The sequence below is a fragment of the Tupaia chinensis genome, unplaced genomic scaffold, assembly GCF_000334495.1.
Source record: "Tupaia chinensis unplaced genomic scaffold, TupChi_1.0 Scaffold000392_1, whole genome shotgun sequence".
Taxonomy (NCBI): domain Eukaryota; kingdom Metazoa; phylum Chordata; class Mammalia; order Scandentia; family Tupaiidae; genus Tupaia; species Tupaia belangeri.
This window is the reverse complement of record NW_006159894.1, coordinates 5,326,627-5,349,849: the sequence shown is the minus strand read 5'-3', so window position 1 is coordinate 5,349,849 and position 23,223 is coordinate 5,326,627. Positions and strand designations below refer to the sequence as shown.

General features: G+C 37.0%; 1 long non-coding RNA gene across 1 annotated transcript in view; it reads right to left on the bottom strand.

Annotated features, from left to right (window-relative positions):
• Window positions 1-7,468: 7,468 nt before the first annotated feature.
• Window positions 7,469-23,223, bottom strand: part of LOC102469033 (uncharacterized) — a 38,644-nt gene continuing 22,889 nt past the window's right edge. Inside the window, exons 2-3 of the long non-coding RNA XR_335335.1 lie at window positions 9,119-9,188; window positions 7,469-8,086 (exon numbers count right to left, since the gene is read on the bottom strand). This is a non-coding gene — a long non-coding RNA (uncharacterized LOC102469033). The remainder of the gene's footprint in view (window positions 8,087-9,118; window positions 9,189-23,223) is intronic.

The following is a 23,223-nucleotide window of genomic DNA, read 5'->3' as shown; positions in this document are numbered from 1 at the left end:
CCTTCTCTTGAAGATGTCACCTACATGAGCCCCTCAGTTTCTCTTTTTGCATGAATTGATTCAGATTATGTCCTCTGTCGCTTAAAATTGGAAGGGTACTGACTGATACATCATTAATTCTTCAACTATCTCTTAACTGTAAAAGCCAGATGATCCTGAAGAAGGGGAAGTACACTGGTTGTAGGAGGTCTCAAGACTACAGGAAAATAACAAGCGATTTCTATTTCAAACTAAGTTTCTCATGGCCACACCACATCCTGAGAGAGCTCTGACTTGAACAGCCTCACCACTCAGCTCCACCTCCTCTTAATGCTTCATTATGAAATCTGGATGAAGAGGCTGCAGTCCTGATTCTTGAAGAAAGTAATCATCAGAATCTTGGGACCCATGCTGGGAATGAGCTGGCTCACTTTCCCTAAAACTACCTCAAGACGTTTCAAAATCAATTTTCCATCTTCCCACTGATTAAACCCAAAGAACATTTTTAGAAATAAGAACTGATTGCTCAACAAGAAAAAGCCCCCAACATTTTGGCATGGTTTTGACCATACTAATTATAGATTTAAAATGAGAAACTTTTTTTTTAAGTTTATTTATTTTATTCATAAAAGAGAGCATGTGCATCAGAGAGTGGGAAGAGAGAGAGAGGCAGTCCCCACAGGGTCTCCTCATGCTCCGGGCCCCTTCCCCAGCCCTCTAGCTTGTCAGGATCTTACACTAAGCATGTCTTCAAGCTGACCCAAGGATCCAGACCGTGGTCAGATCCACACTTTTTGTAGAAATGCTTGAGGATCCTGATCCCACTCATTTAAATTTTCCATTAAAATCTCTTCTCTTGTCTGCAACTAATCAGGGCACAGCAGGAACCAGCAGATGGCATAATGGTTACATCGCTGGACTCCCACATAGTCCACCACTGTTCAAGTCTCTGAACCAGTGGTTTGGGATTTATGCCAGGCATGTGTGCATGCGTGCCCAAGATCCCGAGAGGAAAATGGAGGAGGAGGGTTTGCAGAATGACTGTTCCCCGTGGGAGGAGGTGACTTACTGCTTTCTGTCTCTGCTTCTCTGTCTCTCTAGTGAATGCATGTATCCTTTAGCAGAAAGGTCTAAAAAAATTAAAAAGAAAAAAAAATCAGGGAACAGCAATTTGGCACCCAACAAGCAGAAAGATTGCTCTACTTTAATTTTTTAGTCAGAATTGTGTAAGATGAACCAACTAAACTGTACATGGTGGGCTATTGTTTTTTTTTTTTTTTTTTGTTAATCGTTGGTCTTCCTCAATTAGGGCTTAAACAAGTTTCATTTTTTCCTTGCAAACTGATATGAACCATCTATGGCTATATATGTCATCTTCGCCACCATCTCATCCTTTTTCAAAATAAGTTATCTGTTAATTGCTGCTTTATTTGAGGCATTGTCCCCAGAAACTTTACGTAACATATCAATGATGTCACTGTTTCTGTGCCCAAGCTTCACCATAGATCGGATGTTTGTTCTTCTTTCCATTTTAGCAGAATTTGTGTTGCTCTGATAAGGGCTCTTTTCAAACTCATGGCTTATCCTTTCAGTGCCTCAAAGTAGATTCTGTTCAGACATGTTATAACAAGTTAGTATGAATTTACTTTGGTGCAAAAATCATTTTAAAATCCATGCATAGCTTTTACATAATATGCATTTTCCATGAATTTTTGAATATATATTATTTTATGTAGTATTAATATATCAACAATATTATAAATATATTTATATAGCACTATATTTTCTAATATATAAGTATATATTGACATATTACTATATATATATATGTGTGTGTGTGTATGTGTGTGTGTGCATAGATAGATATAAACTATCACATAGAAACAAAAGAAAAGCTTTTTCCTGAGTAGGGTCCTTTCTACAAGGTTTATGTTAGTACAGAAAAAGTGGACATGTTCTGTTCTCCTATAAACTCCCCAGAACCTGATCCTCTGGCCCATGATTCGCCACTGCAGGGACCTTTTACAGCAACCTAATGGGACCCCTATGAGGAGACCAGCCTGTTTTCATACACTAAATCTCAGGCATTGCTGGCTGTCTTTGGACAGCATGAGGACAATAAATACAAATTTCTTTTACCCTTTTAGCTCTCTGTTCACTGCTCCATAGAATCTGAATTTCTAAGTTAGAAAGAAAAGGCTTGGTCTTAGCACAACATTGAAAATGCAGATTTCTGCACTGGATGACTTAATGGTGTTAGATGATATCTTCTTTGAAATGCATTGTTTAGAAAGCAGATATGAAGAACTCAAACTTAAACATCTGAAAAGACTTCTTTTCTAAAAAACATTATTTTCTAACATTCTTCTTGAAGGGATACAGAACAATTGCTTTAGAGAACAGTGAAATTATACTTAATATAGCAGTAAGAGTAAATCTCCCTTTTGGAGCAGTTCTCTTCTCATCAGTCTTAAGTAACAGCGAAGAGACATTCGTCAGGAGTATAATTTACTCTTCACACAAAAGAAAAAAAAGTTTTAGAATAATTTACTACATTTACATCTCTAGCCCAAACATGAAACAGGAGAGAAACCAATTTTCATATCACATAAGATGCAATAAGATGGTGATTATACATGTCTTGTAAGACATGAAAACAACCAAGAACAAGCCGTTGTGATTTTTTTTTAAGGACAGAAAGCGAAACAAGTACAATTCAAATCCTCTTATCCCCAAACCTTCCTTTTTTATGTGTATTTAAAAAGTAAGACACTACTCTCATCCCAGTCCCGTTTAGTGGGCAAAGATTCTTGAAAGGGTTATAGCCTCAATTTGAGCTGTAATGTTCCCTCCTGCTGGAAATGTTCTGTATCAGACCCCCGTTCTACGGCACACTTTAATGACTTCCTTACACACAAAAGAAATAATGCTTCCAAAGCACAGTTCATTTTTAAACTCATGTGGAATCTTAGCATGGTGCTAACATTTTGTCCAAAATTTCCCCAGTTCGTCTTGAAAGTTTATTTCTCTGAAAAAGAAAAAAAAAAAAAAGTTGTTTTCAGAGAAATAACTTTCTCTCTCTGAAAGCATAAATAAAATGGGGCGTTCATGGTCTACAATTCATTAGCTCTAGAATATCGTAATCTAAGCCATGAGTGTTTCCCTCGGATTTGTATTTTTGATTAAAAATAGCAAAAAACCACATACACACACAATATACACAGTGCTCTTTCCTTCATACCCATATTAAATCTGAATTTATGATGAGTTTGGAATTAGTAGCAGTTAGGAACAATGTAACCTGAATATGCTAAACTCTAGATCTACTTTACTTATTCATCTTATGCATTTGTATTGCGCACTGTTGAGTAAAGCTCGAAGGCTCTCAATGGTAGGAAAAGTTAGGTAAAGTGAAACCTAAGGAATAGGTGGGATCCTTTCTTGATAGGAATTCTTACAGTTACCATATAAATAGATAATAAAAGCCAAAAAGTCTTAGCTGGCACTAAAGAAAATAGGATCATGGCAAAACAAGGACTCGCTGATACCTATGGAGATAAGAGAGTTGAATTACAAAACCTTGCTCTCTCCTCCACAGACTTGAAGGTAGAGCAGCTGAGACAGTGATAGGGCTGCGCAGGTAGCTTTACTCCGCTCTCAGAACTTGTGCAGACTTTTCATGACTTAGACCTGAGAGCTTTTTATAATACTTCTTGATTGATTTTATAACATTAGAAATATTTTAGAGAAAGCAATATGACCAATAAGGAGTAAAAGGACATAAAACTGTTAGGTGTTAAATGATGGTTCATACTTTACAGCTTACATAAATTGTGTCAAAAGCCCAACCTGCCAGACCCTGTGCTGAACATTTACCATCAATTATTTTACTGTATTCCAGTAGCAACCTATTCAGGAGGTACCCTGGTTATTGCTGCTTTTAGATGAGAAAATTACGTGATTTGCCTCACTCAGACATGGCATAAGAAAAAGATTAACCCCAGTTCTGCCACTGAAGCACTCGCTTTCAAAGATCATAACATTGTATTGCTTCCATAAAAATTCCTAAGCCTGGCCCCATAGCACAGGTTTAAACCCTGTGCACTGGGAGCTCAATCTCACATAGTTTGAATCTTGGCCCTGGAGGCTTAAAACATGCCAGGTGCAAGTGCATACATGCCCAAAATCCTGATGGGAAGGATATGGAAGAAATTGAGATTTACCATGCTTTGCTGGAGAGCATATTCTTTCTTTTCTCCACATACCCACTTTATGAGTGCAAGCTCTCTGGGGCAAAAAAAGCAAAAGCACGGGAACCAGCAGTTAGCGTAATGGCTATGTCACTGGACTCCCACGTAGTCGACCGTGGTTCGTGTCCCGGACCCGGTGGCTTAAAACTCACGCCGGGCGCGTGTGCGTGCGTGCCCAAGATCCCGAGAGGAAAATGGAGGAGAAGGGATTGTGGCGTGACCATCCCCCCTGGGGGTGATTTCTCGCTTTTTGTCTCTATGTCTCTCTCTGTCTGGCTGGCGAGGGCGCGCGCCCTATAGCGAAAAATCTCTCCAAAAAAATAAATAAATAAATAAATAAATAAATAAAGCAAAGAATTCCAGAGTAACATAAATCACTTCTGCTTAGGGGAACCAGCAGTTAGTGTAATGGCTATATCGCTGGACTCCCACGTAGTCGACCGCGGTTTGCGTCCGGGACCCGGTGGCTTAAAACTCACGCCGGGTGCGTGTGCGTGCGTGCCCAAGATCCCGAGAGGAGAATGGAGGAGAAGGGATTGCGGCGTGACCATCCCCCCTGGGGGGTGATTTCTCACTTTCTGTCTCTATGTCTCTCTCTGTCTGTCTGGCGAGCGCACGCGCCCTATAGCGAAAACCTCTCCCCCCAAAAAAAAAAAAAAAAATCTCTTCTGCTTAATAATCAATATAATTAATATAAAATTTAGAATAATTAAATTTAGCAAAATCATAAATACAAAAATAATTTTAACTTTTAAATACAACAAACCAAAATAAAATGAGATATTATTTATAATAATATTAAAAACAAATAGGAATCTAGTTAATGAAAGATGTCAGACTCCTATATTAAAAACTTTATAAATGGCGAGAGCATTAAGGAAGACCTAACTAAATGGAGATATATATCATGTTTATAAATTAGAAGATTTACTATTGATTATGAATTTCCCTCAAGCTTATCAATGTAGTCAGTGCAATTCCAACCAAACCCCGGGATTTCTGTTTGCTTAAATGGAATTATTGAGCTGAGTCTAGAATTTATGGGGAGAGATTCAAAAAAGTCATAATGAGTAACAAAGCTATAGGACTTATGTTATCAGAAATCAAGTTTATTATAAAGCAATACTTATTTTTTTTTTTTGAAGAGGTTTTTGCTATAGGGCACGTGCGCTCGCCAGACAGAGAGAGACATAGAGACAGAAAGTAAGAAATCACCCCCCAGGGGGGATGGCCATGTCGCAATCCCTTCTCCTCCATTCTCCTCTCGGGATCTTGGACACGCACACACACGTGCCCGGCGTGAGTTTAAACCACTGGGTCCAGGACTCGAACCGCGGTCAACTACGTGGGAGTCCAGTGACATAGCCATTACGCTAACTGCTGGTCCCAAGCTAAACTTATTGATATAGTGTACAGATGACACAGAGAGACAATAAACTAATAGCCCAGAATAAGACTCTAGGCACATCACATATCTGCATATATGTTGACCAACACACATCCAATCGTTCAATTTGTGACAAAAATGACATTTCAGTGTTGTGGGGGGGGAAGGATGATTTCTTTTCAATGAAAGGGTCAATTAGATATACATAGGGAAAAAATGAATCTGTTCCTATATATTTATATACAAAAATCAACTCAGGTAGATTAAAAGTCTGAAAAAAAAGGCCTAAATACCATGAAAGAATTCCAACACAATATTGGGTTAGGCAAAGAATTTTTAAACTAGATATAATCAGTACTACTCATAAAGGAATAAACATTAATTTGATTACATTAAAATAAAAAACTTCTTTTCATTAAAAGACATCATAAAAATTATAAAAAGGCAAGTGACAGAGAGAAGTTATTAGCAATGGATTTTTCCAACAAAAGAAAATATGTTAAGAATTCTTACAAACCAATAAAGAAAATAAAACTAAGTTAATGCGAAGAAATGGAAAAAATATTCAGATAGACACTTCAGAAAAGAGAAATCCAAAAGGTCAATAAACAGGAAAAAATGCTCAACTTTAGTTGTAAGAGAAGGGAAATTAACATCACAATGCAATATTACTCTACACATACTTGGTTGGTTAAAATGAATAACATAAGTGATGATTATATATATTTACACACACACACATGTATAGCAACTAATTTACTTGCCATCAGCAAAAATGAATTTCTAGTTGCTCCAAATATGTGCGAACATTTGTCTTTGGAAAACTGATTGGTGGTCAATAGTCACTAAGGATGAATCCTCTGACCCATCAATTCCACTTCAAGATATATATGTATACAGAACAAACTGTTACTACGTCCAACATGAATGAATTTTATACACATGACAATGAGAGGAATATGGTAGATACGGGGAGCATAAATTGTATGATTCTGTTTATGTGACTTCTGTAACAGATAAAGTTAATGTCTGATGTTTGAAGCCAGGATAGTGGGTTGAGGTTAGTGACTTTGTGGAGCCCAGGGAGAAATTTTAGGTTAGTGATATTCTATTTTTTGTATAGGTACTGGTTTCTTGATGTGCTCACTTTATGAAAATTCATGTAAGAGGTGTCTTCAAAAAGTCCATGGAACACACATTTTATGACAAAAACTATACATGGAGTTCAGGTTTTCTTTTAATATTTTTTATCAAAATAAGTTCATACTTTGATTTTTCCACAGATTTTTCAAATAGCTTTGTATACACACTTATAATTTATGTTCTTTTTGATACATTTATTATACTTAAATAGAAAGTTAATATATAACTTTTATTAATAAATTCCTGTTGTGCCTCAGAAAGATTAAGACTCTTGAGGGACAAATATTTTATATAATAATACATCTCTATCTAGAGTCGTGCATTTTGCTAAGCACATGGATTAGCCAGTAAATTTAGTTATTTCGAATGAAGTGGAATAGAATGTACTATATGCCTTTTAGTGGGGTGTAACTTTGCTTTCACTTCACTTGTACCATATCTACAAGGGCAATGATTGCTGTGGCTAGGATCAAAACTGACAAGCTTAAAAGACTCGTTTTCTATCTTAGCAAGATGAAACAGCTGCACAATTTTCCTTTCTTGTCAGTCCATCTTTTGAAGAGTCTTAATCTCACCTTCTCACCTTCACCAACTGTTCTAGGTTCCTATAGAATTCTTTCCATCAAGGAAAAATACACACACACATACACACACACACACACACGCATATATATATATTTGATTGATAGATAGGTAGGTAGATGGCTGATAGAAATTATTTAGAAAAATTGGAGAGGTTGTCTGGTCTTTCTTATATTTGATCATTTGTGGTATGACTAAGGAACAAAAAGGAAGGTAATTTATGCAAAGCTATAGGGTTAATTAAAAACAAATTTTTATGATGGCTAGTCTATGCTTTCCCCACTGCACTGTCTTCTCCATCATCCTTTAATAATCATTACTTAAATTCTATGATTTGCTTTGCTGCACACTCATTAATATGTTGCGTCTAAGCCTGTAAATCTGCAGTTAGCTTCAGGGAGGAGATCATGTTTGACCTAACGCATGCTCTGATACACACTTGGCTTTTCATGGTCAACTCCTGGCTAATTCAACCAGCTACAATTATTCCACACATAAGTCATGACATTTTCTCAAACCATGTAAGGAAAAGAAGGGCAGGATGAAATCAGATAGGATAGTTCTCTGTAGGAGAGTCTATGCTGATAGAGGCAGATGGTCAGGCCAACTGATGTCAAATTCCTCAGACCTCCTTTAATCACTAAATGAACGTAGTCTGCTTGTCATAGGTGAAGAATCCAAAGCTGAAGAACTTGACCAACGGCACTTTTATTGGCTCTTACTTCAGTACTTAATTTACTTGGAGCTGAAAATCAAGGGAGACAAGTGATATTTCCATTTTATTCAAACTCACGTTCATTTTCCATCAGATTTTTGTTTTTCCCCTTAAATGGATACATTTTAATTTTTGGCTCATTATTTGTTATCATTTAATTTATTTAGAAATGAAAACTTCAAGCAGTTTGATGAAGAGATTAAATAACTGGACTTTCTAAGAGCTAAAAATAAATCAGCAAATCTAGGTATGGGTTGCATTAGGTTTCAAAATATTTGGGGTTTCGATCAAATCTCTAAACACAATATTGCTAAATATTCTCCGCTCCTTTACAAATTTTAAACACATGTATATTTTAAGAGAAACTAGATACAAAGTTTTTAATCATTGCTAAAAGCTTTCTGAAGAGCTTTTCTTTAGAAGTAAAACAAATTCTTCCTAAATTAAAATTAGAAGCTGAAGAAATTCTGACCCTAAAAAATGCAATAATTTAATCTTTATGTCTTAACCAATCTCTCAAAAGCTACAAATATCAATTCAGTCAAATAACTTGAACTTTTCCTAAGAAACTTTTCTTAAGAAACTTTTATCAGTTGATCACTTACAAGGTGCTATACATTTTGTGTCTGGTGCCTTATTTACCTTTGAAAAAGGCTCTTAGGAAAAGGAATTATTAATTCCTGAGAGGCTGAGTCTTTGTTAGTTTTCCAAAGGAACAAAATGGCAGAGCTAGGATTGCACACCAGTCTTGCTTGATTCTAAAAATTGTGAGTTTTCAAATGAATTGTCACTGAGTATCTTTTATCTGGCTACAGCAGATAAAATAAACAGCATTAAAATACAAATTTTCATTACTTTATCTTATGCTGAGGTAGGAAACAAGGAAATAAAGTACCATTTAATAGAGACCCAAAGACATTGTTTTTTGTAAAGCAAGTTTTAGGCTTCCACTACCATAGCCAGGACCACCTAATGGTATCTATAAGATACTCTCTGAGAGCTAACAATTAATTTGTATTTAAAGAAACGAAATTTAAAAAAAAAGAAATGAATAGAAAATACCACTGCAATGAGCACGATCTTTTATCATGTCACAGGAAGAGTTGCTCCAGCATTTCATGGAGAAAGAATCCTAAAAGGAGGAAAGTCATGAGTTAAAAAATGACTTTCAAGGAGTGGTTGAAGTAAATCAAAATAAATGCATTGGAAAACGATGAGTCCTGATGAATCATGATTTCATTTCAATGCAACTCAGCTCAACATGCATGTATTGACAATCAGAAAGGCATTTGAAACATCCAAACAAAAAAGTCATGGACAGTTCATTTGAATCTGAAAAGCTATCAAGAAAGAAACAAATGACTAGAACCATAATGTTTCTAAGGAGACTAAAGCATTTTGACTATCTCGTCTTGAGCAGACACAGCAAGAGGTTAACATTATAACCTGCACTTTAAAGAAAAAAAAAGTGCGAAGAGGATGCATACATTCACCAGAGACAGAGATAAAGTAAGAACGTACAACCCCCCTCCCTCACCATGGGGGGATGATCATGCTGCAATCCCTTCTTTTTCATCTTTCTCGCCTTTCGGGATTTGGGGCATGCATGCATACATGCCTCATTGCTTTTCTCAAGCAGCCAGGTCTGGGACTTGAACTATGTGATTAGCCACATGAGGTCAGTCCCCTTAACCTCAACACCACTGGCTGTCCCCATCCACTTTCTATTAATTGCCAGAGGGTGCATGTCCTCACTAGAGACAGAGAGAGAAAGAAAGAGAATGACAAAGCACCCCTCAGTGGAACATGGGCCACACCACAATCCCTTCTCCATTTCTCTATTCTTTCAGGATTTGTAGCAGAGCATGTTTTTTGGGCTGCAGAAGACAGGATTGCAATCTCAGTTGGCCACACCTAGCTGTCTATGTTCAGAGCTTAACCTGTGCTACCAGGTTGGCCCTATCACCTCTGCCTTTGAGATACAAAAATTGAGTTTCTATGAGAGCAAAGGTCTACCTAAGGTCATATGGCTTATCAGAAAATGCTACACACTAGTCTCTTATCTCCTCCTATTTCAAAGCTTCTTCTCCGTGAGACAGATTACACAAATGGCACAAATGTAGCCAGACATGCTCATATAGGAGAGGATTTATTGTAATAGCCAATGTTCATCATTAGGTTTTGGGAACATGAACACTTCTAAGGATTTTGAGGCTGAGGATCCAATCCATTGTCTCCCAGTTTAAAGACAGCCAACAGACAACAGCAGCTCAACCACTATTCTTTCCCCAGAGGAACTAACTTGCAGAAAGAAGATTCTATAATCCTGAGAAGGGTTGAATCTAATAATTAGAGAATTCCAGAGAAATGTCATGGTTACTCAGGGTTCTCCTGCATGCACTATTAGACACCAAGATCTTTAATTGGTCAAAAAATTTTCAGGGAGCAAGAAAGCTCCAGGCAAACCAGAAGGACAGATTTCCATTTCTATGCCTTCTCTTGGGGGACAATGAGAAGCAAGCAGTCAATTCTAGGGTTTCCATATTCCAGACAGAGGAGGTCTGTGGGATAACCAAGATGAGTGGCAGCTAAAGACACTTCAGAATTTTCTCTGTATCTTTAGCCAATCATACTTTATAAAAAAGTGATACTAGTTATAAGAACAATTGCCATTTATTTAGCAGCAATTACATGCCAGGTGTCATAACACAAGTGATGACAATGTTGAGAAACATTTTGCAGATGGCTGTCAAAGTAGCTTGTTTGACATTGGATATTAAGTGTAAGATGAGGATTTGAACCAGTCTAATATGTACAAAACTCCCACAAACTAAGAACTAAATTGTCTCACTTTTCACAAAATGTGGTCTTTGCCATTCTTCCCTGATGTATATTTATAAGAAGAAACTCAAAATGCTGTACATGTGCATACCTGAGACTCTGGATAAAAAATTGGTTTTAAAGAGTGAATTTGTTTCTCTCCTGCATCTTGAATCATAAAATTTAGCAACTGGACTTAGGATATGTCAAAGGCATGAAAAGAATTGTAAAGTAGAGATCAATCATTTATTAAAGAAGTTTACTGGGTGAGGAGCCAAAAGGAGAGAAAAACTAGGTGCAATCTTGTTGCTTTAATATGACCATAACATTTATTTTGGTCATGAAGATACTCCTGGACCAATTAATCAATTCCCCTATCTTTTTCAATTCAATCTTCAAAACGTCCTTACTTCTCAAGTCATTGCCTTACAAGGCTACAATACTCAGCAAAGCAACATCACTTATAGACCAAAGGAAAAACTAAGGCTTTCCTTGAGATATTCCTGAAGATGGATGAGAAGAAGCTAAGACATAATTGTACTGTTGATCAGCCATGAAATGCTCAGCCAAATAAATTACCAAGAAAAGTCAGACAAAAGCTAGAATGTCAAGGGCATAATTATTTCTCATCTCTTCCATTACCTTCAATTTTTTTCTTTTCTTGCTAGAAAGCAGCAAACTTGCCAGAACAAGAATGGCTTAGCAGCAGCACTATATTGGATCAAAATGACTGAGCTGGTGACACAGGCATACAAAAGGAACAAAGATCAATGCACAGAGTAAAGGCCTTCCTACCCAGATGACATTTTCTATCCCCTTCTGTTAGGCTCTGTCTGTATGTGGTGGACAGAAAAATCCTGTTTCAGCTAATGTGCAGTCAGGGAAAAAATGAACTTTGCTAGGACTTTGGTGATATTTCTGATGAAATAGCTAAAAATAAATAAATAAATATAAATAAAATAAACAAATTTTAAAAAATCACATGGTTGAGGGCTCAAATATTTCACTCATGATCAGCAGAGTAAAAATCTCACAGCTTTTTAAAAAATAATTATTTATTTTATTTTATTTATTCATTCACTTTAGTTTAATTTGTCCAGGGAGAGACACAGAGAGAGAGAGAAAGAGGGAAAGTAACAAAGTAAACCACCAGATCTGGGACTCGAACCACGGTCGGTCATGTGGGAATGTCCAGCACCCCATCTACCACACCATCTGCTGGTCCCGTAAAACCCCACAGCTTTAAGCCATTACCTAAACTGGGGATCTTTCTTCCCTAAGTTGGATCTAATTTTGATTCTTTAAGATGATTGATGAAGCAGAAACAATAGCCTAAGAAGCTAAGAATGTTCAATGAATTACTCCATTGTCTCTTCTATGAAATTTAAAACCCTTAATAGTTTAGTTTCTCTTCTTAGACATTTTTTTTCTTTAACCAAAGCCTCAACAGATAATAGAACTTCCACCTTCCTATAGTGAATGGCAAGGACCTTGCTTTCCCTTTAGTGAGCTTCAGTAAAGGGGGATGGTGGTCAGAGTTTTCATCATAAACCACTGGGCAGAAATAATTTGCAGTGCTCAGATATGTGCCTAACTCCCTTATCTGCTCAGCAGGTTCAGTGTGTGCACCTGCTCCATTCTTTGAAAATAATTTTGAAAAGCAAGGGAGAACAATTTTATTATAGACAGAAGTTTCTATGGGAATGCAGTAGTTATTACCTGTTCCATTTGTCACCATACATAAGATGTGTTTTTCAGAAAGTAAAATATATATCGGAATGCAACTTGCTAAATAATGATCCAGTTTAAGAAAAAATCATGGCCTAGCCATCATCACAGGCAGTAGAGTACTGCTGTGAGACACTGGAGTCATATGGAATGGCTCAGGATACAGATCCTGGGTCTACCTGTGTATGCTGGGTACATCTGTGATTCTGGCTGGCTGAAGGGTTGGGACAATCACAGTATAGAGAGGTTATATTGAGGGTCTATCTTTCATTAAAGACAGAAAGAAACTTCAAAAAATAATTCATCATGTAGTGAATGTGAGAATTCTCCATGTTTATAAAAAGGAGTTAGTCAATGGTTTCCTCAAATATACATTAGCCTTGAAGAAGCCAGCTCTAGAATGCTGAGTTCAAATTAATGCTCCACCTTTCATGAACTGAATGTTTTTCAATCTAATAAAACCTAAGTGTCCACAGCTGTGATATGATAATATTGGACTATAGCATTTTATACTAGGGATAAGTTCCTAAAAATTTGTCACAACTCACAATTTGCATAATTTGGAACTATTTTCCCACAGGGGTGTACGTAAAGTGAGAATCATATTATTTCAAATTTTATGCACAGAGAAAGTCTTTATACCTTTGAGTTTCAAAACTGCATAAAGGAAAATCTCATTGTCATGGTTATAGTACTATGATCTTATGGCACTTTTCAGAGCAATCAGTGAGATAATCTGTACACATAAACACTTAGTACCTGGTACAATGCTCAATAAATGATCATCATGGGTATAAGTCTACTGTTATTATTACTGGTATAACGGCTAAGATTATTACCGGTATCCTGAACCTTGCATATCCCAGCCCTCATCATCTCAAGAACAATTGCTGAATTCTCCTTTACTCGAACACAATCTTTAAAAAAAAAAAAAATCTAATTCTTTGAAAAAGTGGTCCCTCCAGAATTGCTTTGAATGAATTATGCTTGAGAATGAGCATAATCACACCAAAGATTATTATGCAAAGTAGTCCTATGAAACATGCCACTGCTTTATTTGCTATTTGCTCTTGAGGAGGCTGGTCACCACATCTTTTAAGAAAAATTCCTAGCTCATCTGATTTCTGAGAAAGGTGTAGGGCAAGGGGGTTATTTTAAAATTATGATCCCTGTGAATAGGGTAACTGACATATCTTACCTCTTAGGCTTTCAAAGAGCCCTACCTAAATTTGTAGTCTCTCTAGGATATATATATATATATCTTCTTTTTCTCTTATCTGTATCTTTATTCTTTTTCTCCAGTTTAAATTTATACCACTTTCCATGTGGTACATACATAATAATCAATCTGAAATATTTCTGGAGGAAAAATAGTGTATAACTTGATGAATGAGTGAGAGAATAAATTCCTTTAAAAAATAAGATGAAGTGGATTGGCTCCCCAAGTTTCATCCACTTGTCTGGTGTGAGTTTAAGCCACCAGGTCTGGGACTTGAACCACAGTTAACTACATGGGAATCCAATGATGTAGCCATTATGCCATCTGCGGGTCCCCCTGGAGTAGGCAAAAACTTTAAAAATAAGACTCCCAAAGCACAGATAACCACATTCAAAACAGACAAGTGGGATTACATCAGGTTCAGAAGCTTCTACACAGCAAAAACCAAACATAAAACAAAACAAACAAACAATATTAGAGTGAAGGGACAACCCTTGGGATGGGAGAATAATTTGCAAATTATGCCTCAAATAAGGGATTGATAACAGTATACAAGGAACTCAAGCAGTTCACCCAAAAAATAATAATCAATCCAATTAAAAGATGGGTAAAAGAGCTGACAATACTCCAAGGAAGATACATGAACAGTTGAAACATATGAAGAAACAGAAATAGGCCATTATCTGTTGATGATAATGTGTTTAGTATCCTCAACTGGACTGGTGTAAAGTGTATTCATGTTGGAAAATTCACTTTATAAGCTAAGTGATTTGCTGTTATTTAATGTAGAAAAGAAATTAAAATAAAAAATATTTTAAAAAAACATATGAAAAAATGCAAAACATCTTTTATCATTAGGGAGGTGCAAATCAAAACCACAATGTGATACCACCTAACCCCAGTCAGAATTAATAAGATTTAAAAAATTAAGAATGATAGGGACCAGCAGTTAGCATAATGGCTATGTTGCTTGACTCCCATGTAGTCGACCATGGTTTGAGTCCCAGGTCCAATGGCTTAAACTCACGCCAGGTGCGTGTGTGTGCAAGCCCAAGATCCCAAGTCTCTCTCTGTCTTTCTGGTGAGCGCACGCTCCCTATAAGAAAAACCGCTCCAAAAAAAAAAAAGAGAAAAAAACAGTAAGAATAATAAGTGCTGGCGAGGCAAGAATTCTCCTTCATTGTTGGTGGAATTGTAAATTAGCACAAACACTGTGGAGAACAATATGGAGGTTGCTCAAAAACCTACAAACAAGGGACCAGGAGTTGGCATAATGGCTGTGTCGCTGGACTCCCATGTAGTTGACCACATTTCGAGTCCTGGACCCAGTGGCTTAAATTCACACCAGGTACGTATGCCCAAGATTCTGAGAGGAGAATGAAGGAGAAGGGATTGTGGCATTGCAGTCCCCTCTGGGGGGTGATATTTCTCTCTTTCTGTCTCTCTGTCTCTCTCTGCCTTTCTAGCAAGCTCGTGTGTCCTACAGCAAAAACTCCACCCCCCCACCTCCGCAAAAACAAAACAAAACAAAAAAAAACCTACAAATAGAACTACTACATAACCTAGCAATTCCACTAGTGGCTATCTACCTAAATGATAGAAACACAATCAGTTGGAAAAACATTTGTACATCTGTATTTATTGCAGCATTATTCACAATTGCTAAAACATGGAATCAACCAAATGTCCAAGAACAGAAGAATAGAAGATTGGATTGAAAAAGTGTCACACATATACACTATGGAATACTACAGACATAAAAAACAATGAGCTCTGATATTTGATAGAAAGTGGATGAATATGGAAGATTTAATGCTGAATGAAGCAAGTCAAACTATGAAAGAGGAATACTGTATGCCTCCACTCAATATATACCAAATCTGCATTCTATGGCAGAAACTGAAATATTGGAAGATATAAAGGCACAGAGAGAAACTCTGGAAACTAGAGACAGTGTGGGAAGACAGAGAACAGTGGAGGGTGTGATCAAGGGAATCAAGAGGGGAAAAAGAAAGAAAAGCAAAACATATAACAGACACAAAATGGAAGATTATATGTTGATGATGTGTATGGTAATATCTATGGACTGATGTGCAGGGTATACATGCTGGGAAGATTAATTTTGTATGCTGCAAAGATGTACAATGAGTAAATGTAAATAAAATGAAAAAAAATGAGATGAAGGGGGTATATGTGTGAGGAATCTTCAAAAAGCCCATAGAAAATGGAAATAACTTATAAAAAATCTATGCATGAATTTCAAAAACCTTTTCCATCACAGTAAACTCATATGTAATCCCATCTTTTCACAAGTTTTAAATTTTTTATGTATGGGGCCAGCAGGTGGCATGATGATTAAGGTGCTAGACTTTCACATGGCTGACTATGGTCTGAGTCCTGGGCACTTGGTGGCTTGCTTTCTCACTTGCTTTCTCTCTCTCTCTCTATCTCTATCTCAAGCACATGTAGCCTGTAGCAAATTAAAATAATAATGATAAATAAAATAAAATAAATCATTAAAAACAAAGCCAGTACACTCAAGAGAGAATAAATTGCCAAAAAAATTATTTTATAAAAGATAGAGGCACCCCCTATGCAGTCTTGTCATATCATAATTTTCTTTCCCTGAATCCTCCAGCTAATCAGGATCTTGGCCATGCACACATGTGCAGTATGATTAAGGTTGTCTGGGGATCCAAACCTGTGGTTGGCTATGTGGCTTCCAGTACTGAAGATCAGTACATTACCACCTGCATCATCACCAAGGCTGGGCCTTCCACAAACTTTTTGAAATACCCTAGTACACCTTGAATCTGAATGTCCAGCACATACTTTTTGGTTCTACATTTTAAGATTATGGGAATTACTCCAAGTAGATCTTCATCATCTCCTGTGGTGGACATCCATCTTTTTTTTTTTGCACACCTGAAAACAATTCATCCTTTTTCCTTTGGAGAACACTCCCCTCTCAATCACAGGATATGTGAATTTGGAGGAACCAATATCATTCCTGGCTGCCAGGAACTCTATCCAGTATAAGAAGACTTCATTCCTAGGACCAGCAGTTAGCGTAATGGCTATGTCGCTGGATTCCTATGTAGTCAACCGCGGTTTGCGTCCCAGTCCCAGTGGCTTTAAACTCACGCTGGGCGCATGTGCATGCGTGCCCAAGATCCCGAGAGGAGAACAGAGGAGAAGGGATTGCGGCATGGCCATCCCCCCGGGGGGGTGATTTCTTGCTTTCTGTCTCTGTCTGTCTGGCGAGCGCATGTGCTCTATAGCAAAAACCTCTCAAAAAAAAAAAAAAAAAAAAAAAAAAAAAAAGATGACTTCATTCTTTTGTAGTCTTGTTGGTTTATGAAAGGGTTTACAACTCCAACTCGGGGAATATGGCTACTCCTGGGATTTCAGGTGTAGCTCATGGGAAGAGATAGGTACTCTTTCTGCTAGGGTTGCTAAAATAGTATGGTACGAGTTTGGCACATCTAGGAAATAACATATGGCAAGAACACCTGAGAGCAGAGTTGAAAGAAGAGTGAGGATAACTGAATTAAGGTGAAGTTATTTGTACTCGTGAACCCACCAGAAGTAAAGTCTGCCTGTTTATGAACTTTCCTCTTATATAGCAAAAAATTTTGTTTTCATTTTCATTTAAGTCCATTTGAGTTACTGGTAGCAGATGTGGTTCTGACAATTCCATCTCAAGTATTAATATTTCAACTGGGTTTTTCTCTACCTGAATATCAAGTGAAATACTAAATGATAAGAAAATTTGAAAAGTCAAGGTTTCACTATCAATCTCCTCCAGAACATTCTCAAAACACTTCATTATTATTTCAGCCTGACCAATTTCTTGCGACTAGCAAATCACAATTGAGAAAGCTTAAATAAGGTTTTCATTTCCAAATTTTGAAATTGAAACAGAAACTCAGAGACAGAAAATATTATGTCTTCAAATCTACATGCCATAAGAGTTGGTAAAGAGTTGCGATTGTTGTAGCAAACTGTGAGATGAAACTAAGAGTATTTTGAGTATATGTGACACTTTCCCCATGAAGGAATCACTTTTACATAAAATTTTCACAGGCTTCCCAGAAACACCAACTGTATGATCCTTAAAGAATTGTTTAAAGACCAGTGGCAGGGACCAGCACATGACATAATGGTTGTGTTGTAGGACTTCTACATGGCCAACTGCAGTTCGAGTTCTGAACCCAGTGGCTTCAAACTCATGCTGGGCATGTGTGCATGTGTGCCCAAAATTCCAAAAGGATACTGGAGGAGAAGGGATTGTGTCATGGCCAGACCCCCTCAGGGGTGATTTTTTGCTTTCTGTCTCTCTGTCTATCCAGTAAGTACACATGCCCTATAGCAAATATCTCAATATATATATATATAAAGAAAGAGAAGAACGGCAGCTATCTGACTTAGTCTTTATAAGAAAATATTTTTAAAGGTATTATAGCAATTACTACGATCAACTGTTTGTGTGGTCTTCTGTGATCACTGTTGAAATACTATAGTGTCTCAAGCATACCTTCCATGTGCCTTCCACATTTTGGCCAGAGTTACCATTTCAAAATACATCTCTGGTCATGTCTTTCCCAGAGGCAAATGCTAAATTCTTTAATATGGATGGCACGATTACAACCTACCTCTCTAGTCACCCTAGTACTGTTCTCTTTCTCTGAACTCCAGGCTAAATGATCTTCAGGTCTCCAGTATGTCATGTTCCCTTCAACCAGGGCCTTTGCATATACCTTCTCCTCTGTCTACCATGTTCTTTGCCTTACAAGTCTGTTAAGTTCTTTATAAATATTCTAATGGAAGTATATCCCTTTCCATTGGACAAATGGTCTCCTCTTGTAAACAAACAGCACTGCATTTTTATAGAATCATCCAGATCGTCAGTCCCAGGAGAGTAGTAACTGTGACCATCTGTGGTCACCATTGCTTACACTGGTACTACCACAGGGCCTGGACTTTCTGATGGCCAATTCTCTGCCCTCCTTTAATCACCTTTCAGTAGCACTGGACACAAATGACTATTCCTTCCTTAAAACATTCGTGACTTATTTTCCCAGGTTCCATACCCTCAGGCTGCCCTCCTTCTCTATGGCTACTGCTTCTCCATTTCTAGCATGATGCACCTTCTCAACTCTTTATGCATCCTTTAAATGGTCACACATTCTGCTCTTAAATAATCCAACTGACAGAATCTCTCCTAAGGAAGGCCTAAAGGATGGAAAAGTCACATAGAACAAAATTGCTTGTTGCTATAGTAGTTATGAAGAAGCAATTTGGAAGCAACATAAATGTTCAGCACTAGAAGAAGGGTGTAAAAAACTTGTGATGGCATTCACTTTATGGAATATTATGCTTTTTTTTTGAGAGGATTTTGTTATGAGGTGCATACATTCGCCAAAAAGACACAGAGAGACAGAGAAACAGAAAGCAAGAAATCACCTCCCCTCCCCCCCACGGGGGATAGCCATGCCGCAATCCCTTCTCCTCTTGGAATCTTGGGCATACATACACACATGCCTGGTGTGAGTTCCAGAACTCGAACCGTGATCAACTACATGGGAGTCCAGCAACATAGCAATTATGCCAACTGCTGGTCCCTGGAATAGTATGCTTCTAATAAAAGTAAAAACTATATAATCTGAATGGGGATATAAAAAGCTTTTACGAATAATTCTTAAAACAAAAATGTCTTATGAAAAGTAAGGTGAAATGTAGGCTTAAATTTTATTACAACTCTAAAAAATCATATATTTGGTGAACATGGAAAAATAAATACTCTGTTACATGGTAGAATAATGGATATTTGTTTTTTATTTTATAGGTGTTTGTATTTTATAAAAATATTTTATGTGTATGTATAGCAAGAGTGATAAAATTATGTATAATTTTAAGAACATCAAAAAAATTGTAGAAACATCATAAAAAATGAAACCACCGAAAGCTATCCTAAAATATTTCATGCAATATTTAGAAGTTCCCCTAAACTGCAATCCTGTGAGAGTTATCACAGCTCTGTGAGACAAACGCCAGGCCCACAAGAGGCAGTCAATTCTGCAGAGTGCCAGATGGTCCTACTATGAAGAGAAACTTTCCCTTCATAATCTCACAAGTTATGATGTCCTACTCCTGGAAAGTAGGGGGCCATGTTGGCCTTCATGGACCATCAAAAACTTGAGCCTCCCTCTTGATTTTTTTTATCTTATTTGCTTTTTAAAAAAAAGACTGTAAGCCAATGAGTTCTAGGAAACAGCAGGACAAATATTAACCTCTTTACTCTGAGCAAAGAAGCCATTTTAACCACAGGCACTGCTTGAATTCCACAGTGAAGACCAAATTTAATTGATTTCCAGTAGCTCTTGAGGATGAGTGTGCACTGCCAACCTCCTTTAAAACAGAATGCCACATATCCCTCACCAAAAGTTGCTATTTTGCAGAAGCAGTAAGAAATGATGTTTTAACAATCATCCTTCATTGGAAAAAACATAACTGGATTACTACCCAGTAAATTCTGCAGCCACAACCGATGGAACATCAGAGCAGCAAGTCCTGACTGTGGATTTCTAACACCTTCAAGCATAATTAAAAGAATACAGCAGTCCAGGTAAAAAACTGAGGTAATTGTGTAAATTATAATAGAACATTGTGAAAGATACGAGGCAAATTTAAGTAAGTTACAAAAAACAATATTAACAATATTAACAATACAGTTTATATGCACTGAGTGAACATTCCATGTCTAGTACTGTGTTGATATTTATTTTTTTTTCACAACCTTGGGAGTCCCATTATCTCCATTTTTAAAAATGTTTATTTCTTCTATGAGTGAGACTGAGTGAGAGAGAGAGAGAGACAGAGAGACAAACACCCCCAACAAGTCCTGACACCATGGTCTACCTCCAGCCTTAGCAAACCCCTGACCATGGGCATGAGTGTACCCAATGTACTTAGGGCATTCCCTGGATATGAACCTGGAACCTTTCCATGTGTTTTAGCCTCTCAGAGCATTACACTGTACTGCTGTGCCACCACTCATTCTCCTATTATCTCTACTTCACAGATGGAAAAACCAAGGCGTAAGAAACTAAATAAGCAGATATTTCTCTCTCTTTTGTTTCCAGATCTTTCTCATCACCCAAGACCTGTTCTGTGCTGCTTCTCCTCATTGGACTGAATTAGAAGACTTCAGCTCTTTGTTAATAATACGCCACCTACATCCTTCAAGTTTTGAAAATCCTTTCACATGTAGAATGACTTGGGACACATGTTATAATTTAATTCACCTGCATGTGTTCTATTACACTTCATGATGGTAATACTGTCCTTGGAAGCCTGTGGAATGGAATCTTCCAGGATTGGCCCAGTTCTTTCTGGATCATTGAGGAATTAAAGGGATGATTTTTCTGTAGGCCCAATCTTTGGACAGATGCATCAATCTAATTTTCTCAGTCATTTTACTTAAAAACATAATGTGATACTGTTGAAAGAAAAGCACATGCAAGAGAATCATATAAATCTTTCCTAAAATTGATGAGGTAGGTATGATTACCTAATTTTACAGAGACAACATAATAAATTCCACAGCCATACACCTTAATCTCCTATTTTTGCCACTTAATTCATGGCTGTGACATGTCTGGTAGGCAAACAGCCACTTACTTGCCTGTTTTATGCCTCACTAGGCATACCTTATCACTCAGAGTATTTCTGTAGGTTGGCTTCCCCCAGAAGAAAACCCTGAGATAAAGATTTGAGTATAAGGAATAGATTTGACTACAAGGAAGCCATGACAATGGAATGGGAAACAAGGCAAAGAGTGGAGGAAGCAACACAAGGCACGTTGATATACAGGGTAGCTCAGTGAGTACTTGGGCTCTATGGGGAGCACACAGAGTATTCTGAGAGTTCTCCTTCACCAGTGCATGAGACTTGGATATTTTCCCACCAGTCTTTCCTGTCCTTGGCTGTTCTTAGGGGCATTTCTCCCTGCCCCAGCTGTACTCATTATAACATTCTAGCAGATGTAGAATGTCACTGAGGAAGATATTTGCAGTTGGCAGTCTTAGAGCCTATGAGCCCTGAGCCATTGAATCTAAGGGGATCTTGACAGGGGCACTTACTGGGTTGGCCACGTGTTGTTTTCTACTATATATCCAGAAGCAGTTCTCCACTGACCCTCAGCTGGTGTTAGTAAGCAAAATGAAACCTATTAGCCATTTTCATTCTGACTTTACTAATTTATAAATGTAAATAATTTTATGCTCTGACTAGCTAATAGGTATACTGTAAATATGATGATTTGTAATATAGCTTGTGTTTTCTAGTAGAGAGAAGGCAGTGTTATACAGTGGTTAAGAGCAGAGACTAACATCAGACTACTTGGGTTCCCTTCCCTGCTCCCAACTGTGAGCCAAACTGCCATATGGCTTAAAGAAAGCTCTTTAACTGCTCCATGACTCGTTTTTTTAATTGAAAACAAAATAGTATCCCATAAGTATAGTGAAAATTAAATACTTAAATGAGCATTTATCTATCATCTATCACTTAGTAAGTGATATATATGTAATCTCTTTTTTGTGTGTATAGGAGATAAGAGTTAATAATCTGAAAATATCTGTGCTAAGTGTTAATCACTGGTCCAATTAGAGATAGGTAAATTTATACTTAATAATAGTTCATTAGGAAGCTATAGAAAAAGAAACTTCTACTCCTTACTGTGAGTTCTTGCACTGTACTGTACATAAAGAAATAAGTCTTCAAAAAGAAAAAAAAATTGTAAAGAGATATTTAAAAGTGAAGACATGGTCAAAATCAGCGATTTGGTGATTTACAATCTTTACAAAGTTCTTGATATTGGCTTTTTATAAATTCATTCCAAAGAAAGATTCAGCTATTTATAATAGTCTGGGCTTTTTTTCCTATCTAGTTTTATCCAATGAATAGTAATAATTAAATAAATGCAATATGAAACCTATAGAGACAACTATCTATCAAATAATTAGTGAATTTGTACTTAAACCTGTTTGTGTGTAAAATAGTTGAGTCTGAATTTTTAGTGTGTATACACTTTAATTTACAAAGTTGTCATGTGTTTTTTTTTAAATTATACTTATGGCTGACTGGAAAACATAACAGTCGTGACAGTCATATTTAACAGTCATGTGACAGGTTAATACTTTGTTTGTCAATAGCGAAAACAGGGTAGGGATTCACAGAGATTTGCAAAAAATTCAAATAATCCTTAGCCCTTCTGAGAAACTAAAAATAGGAAATATGTAGTATATACTTTTGTGATAAATTGGCCTCCATCCTTTATACTGATCATCAATCAGCTCATGCATTCAAAATTTGTTGTTGCTTTTAATCATTAAAAAAA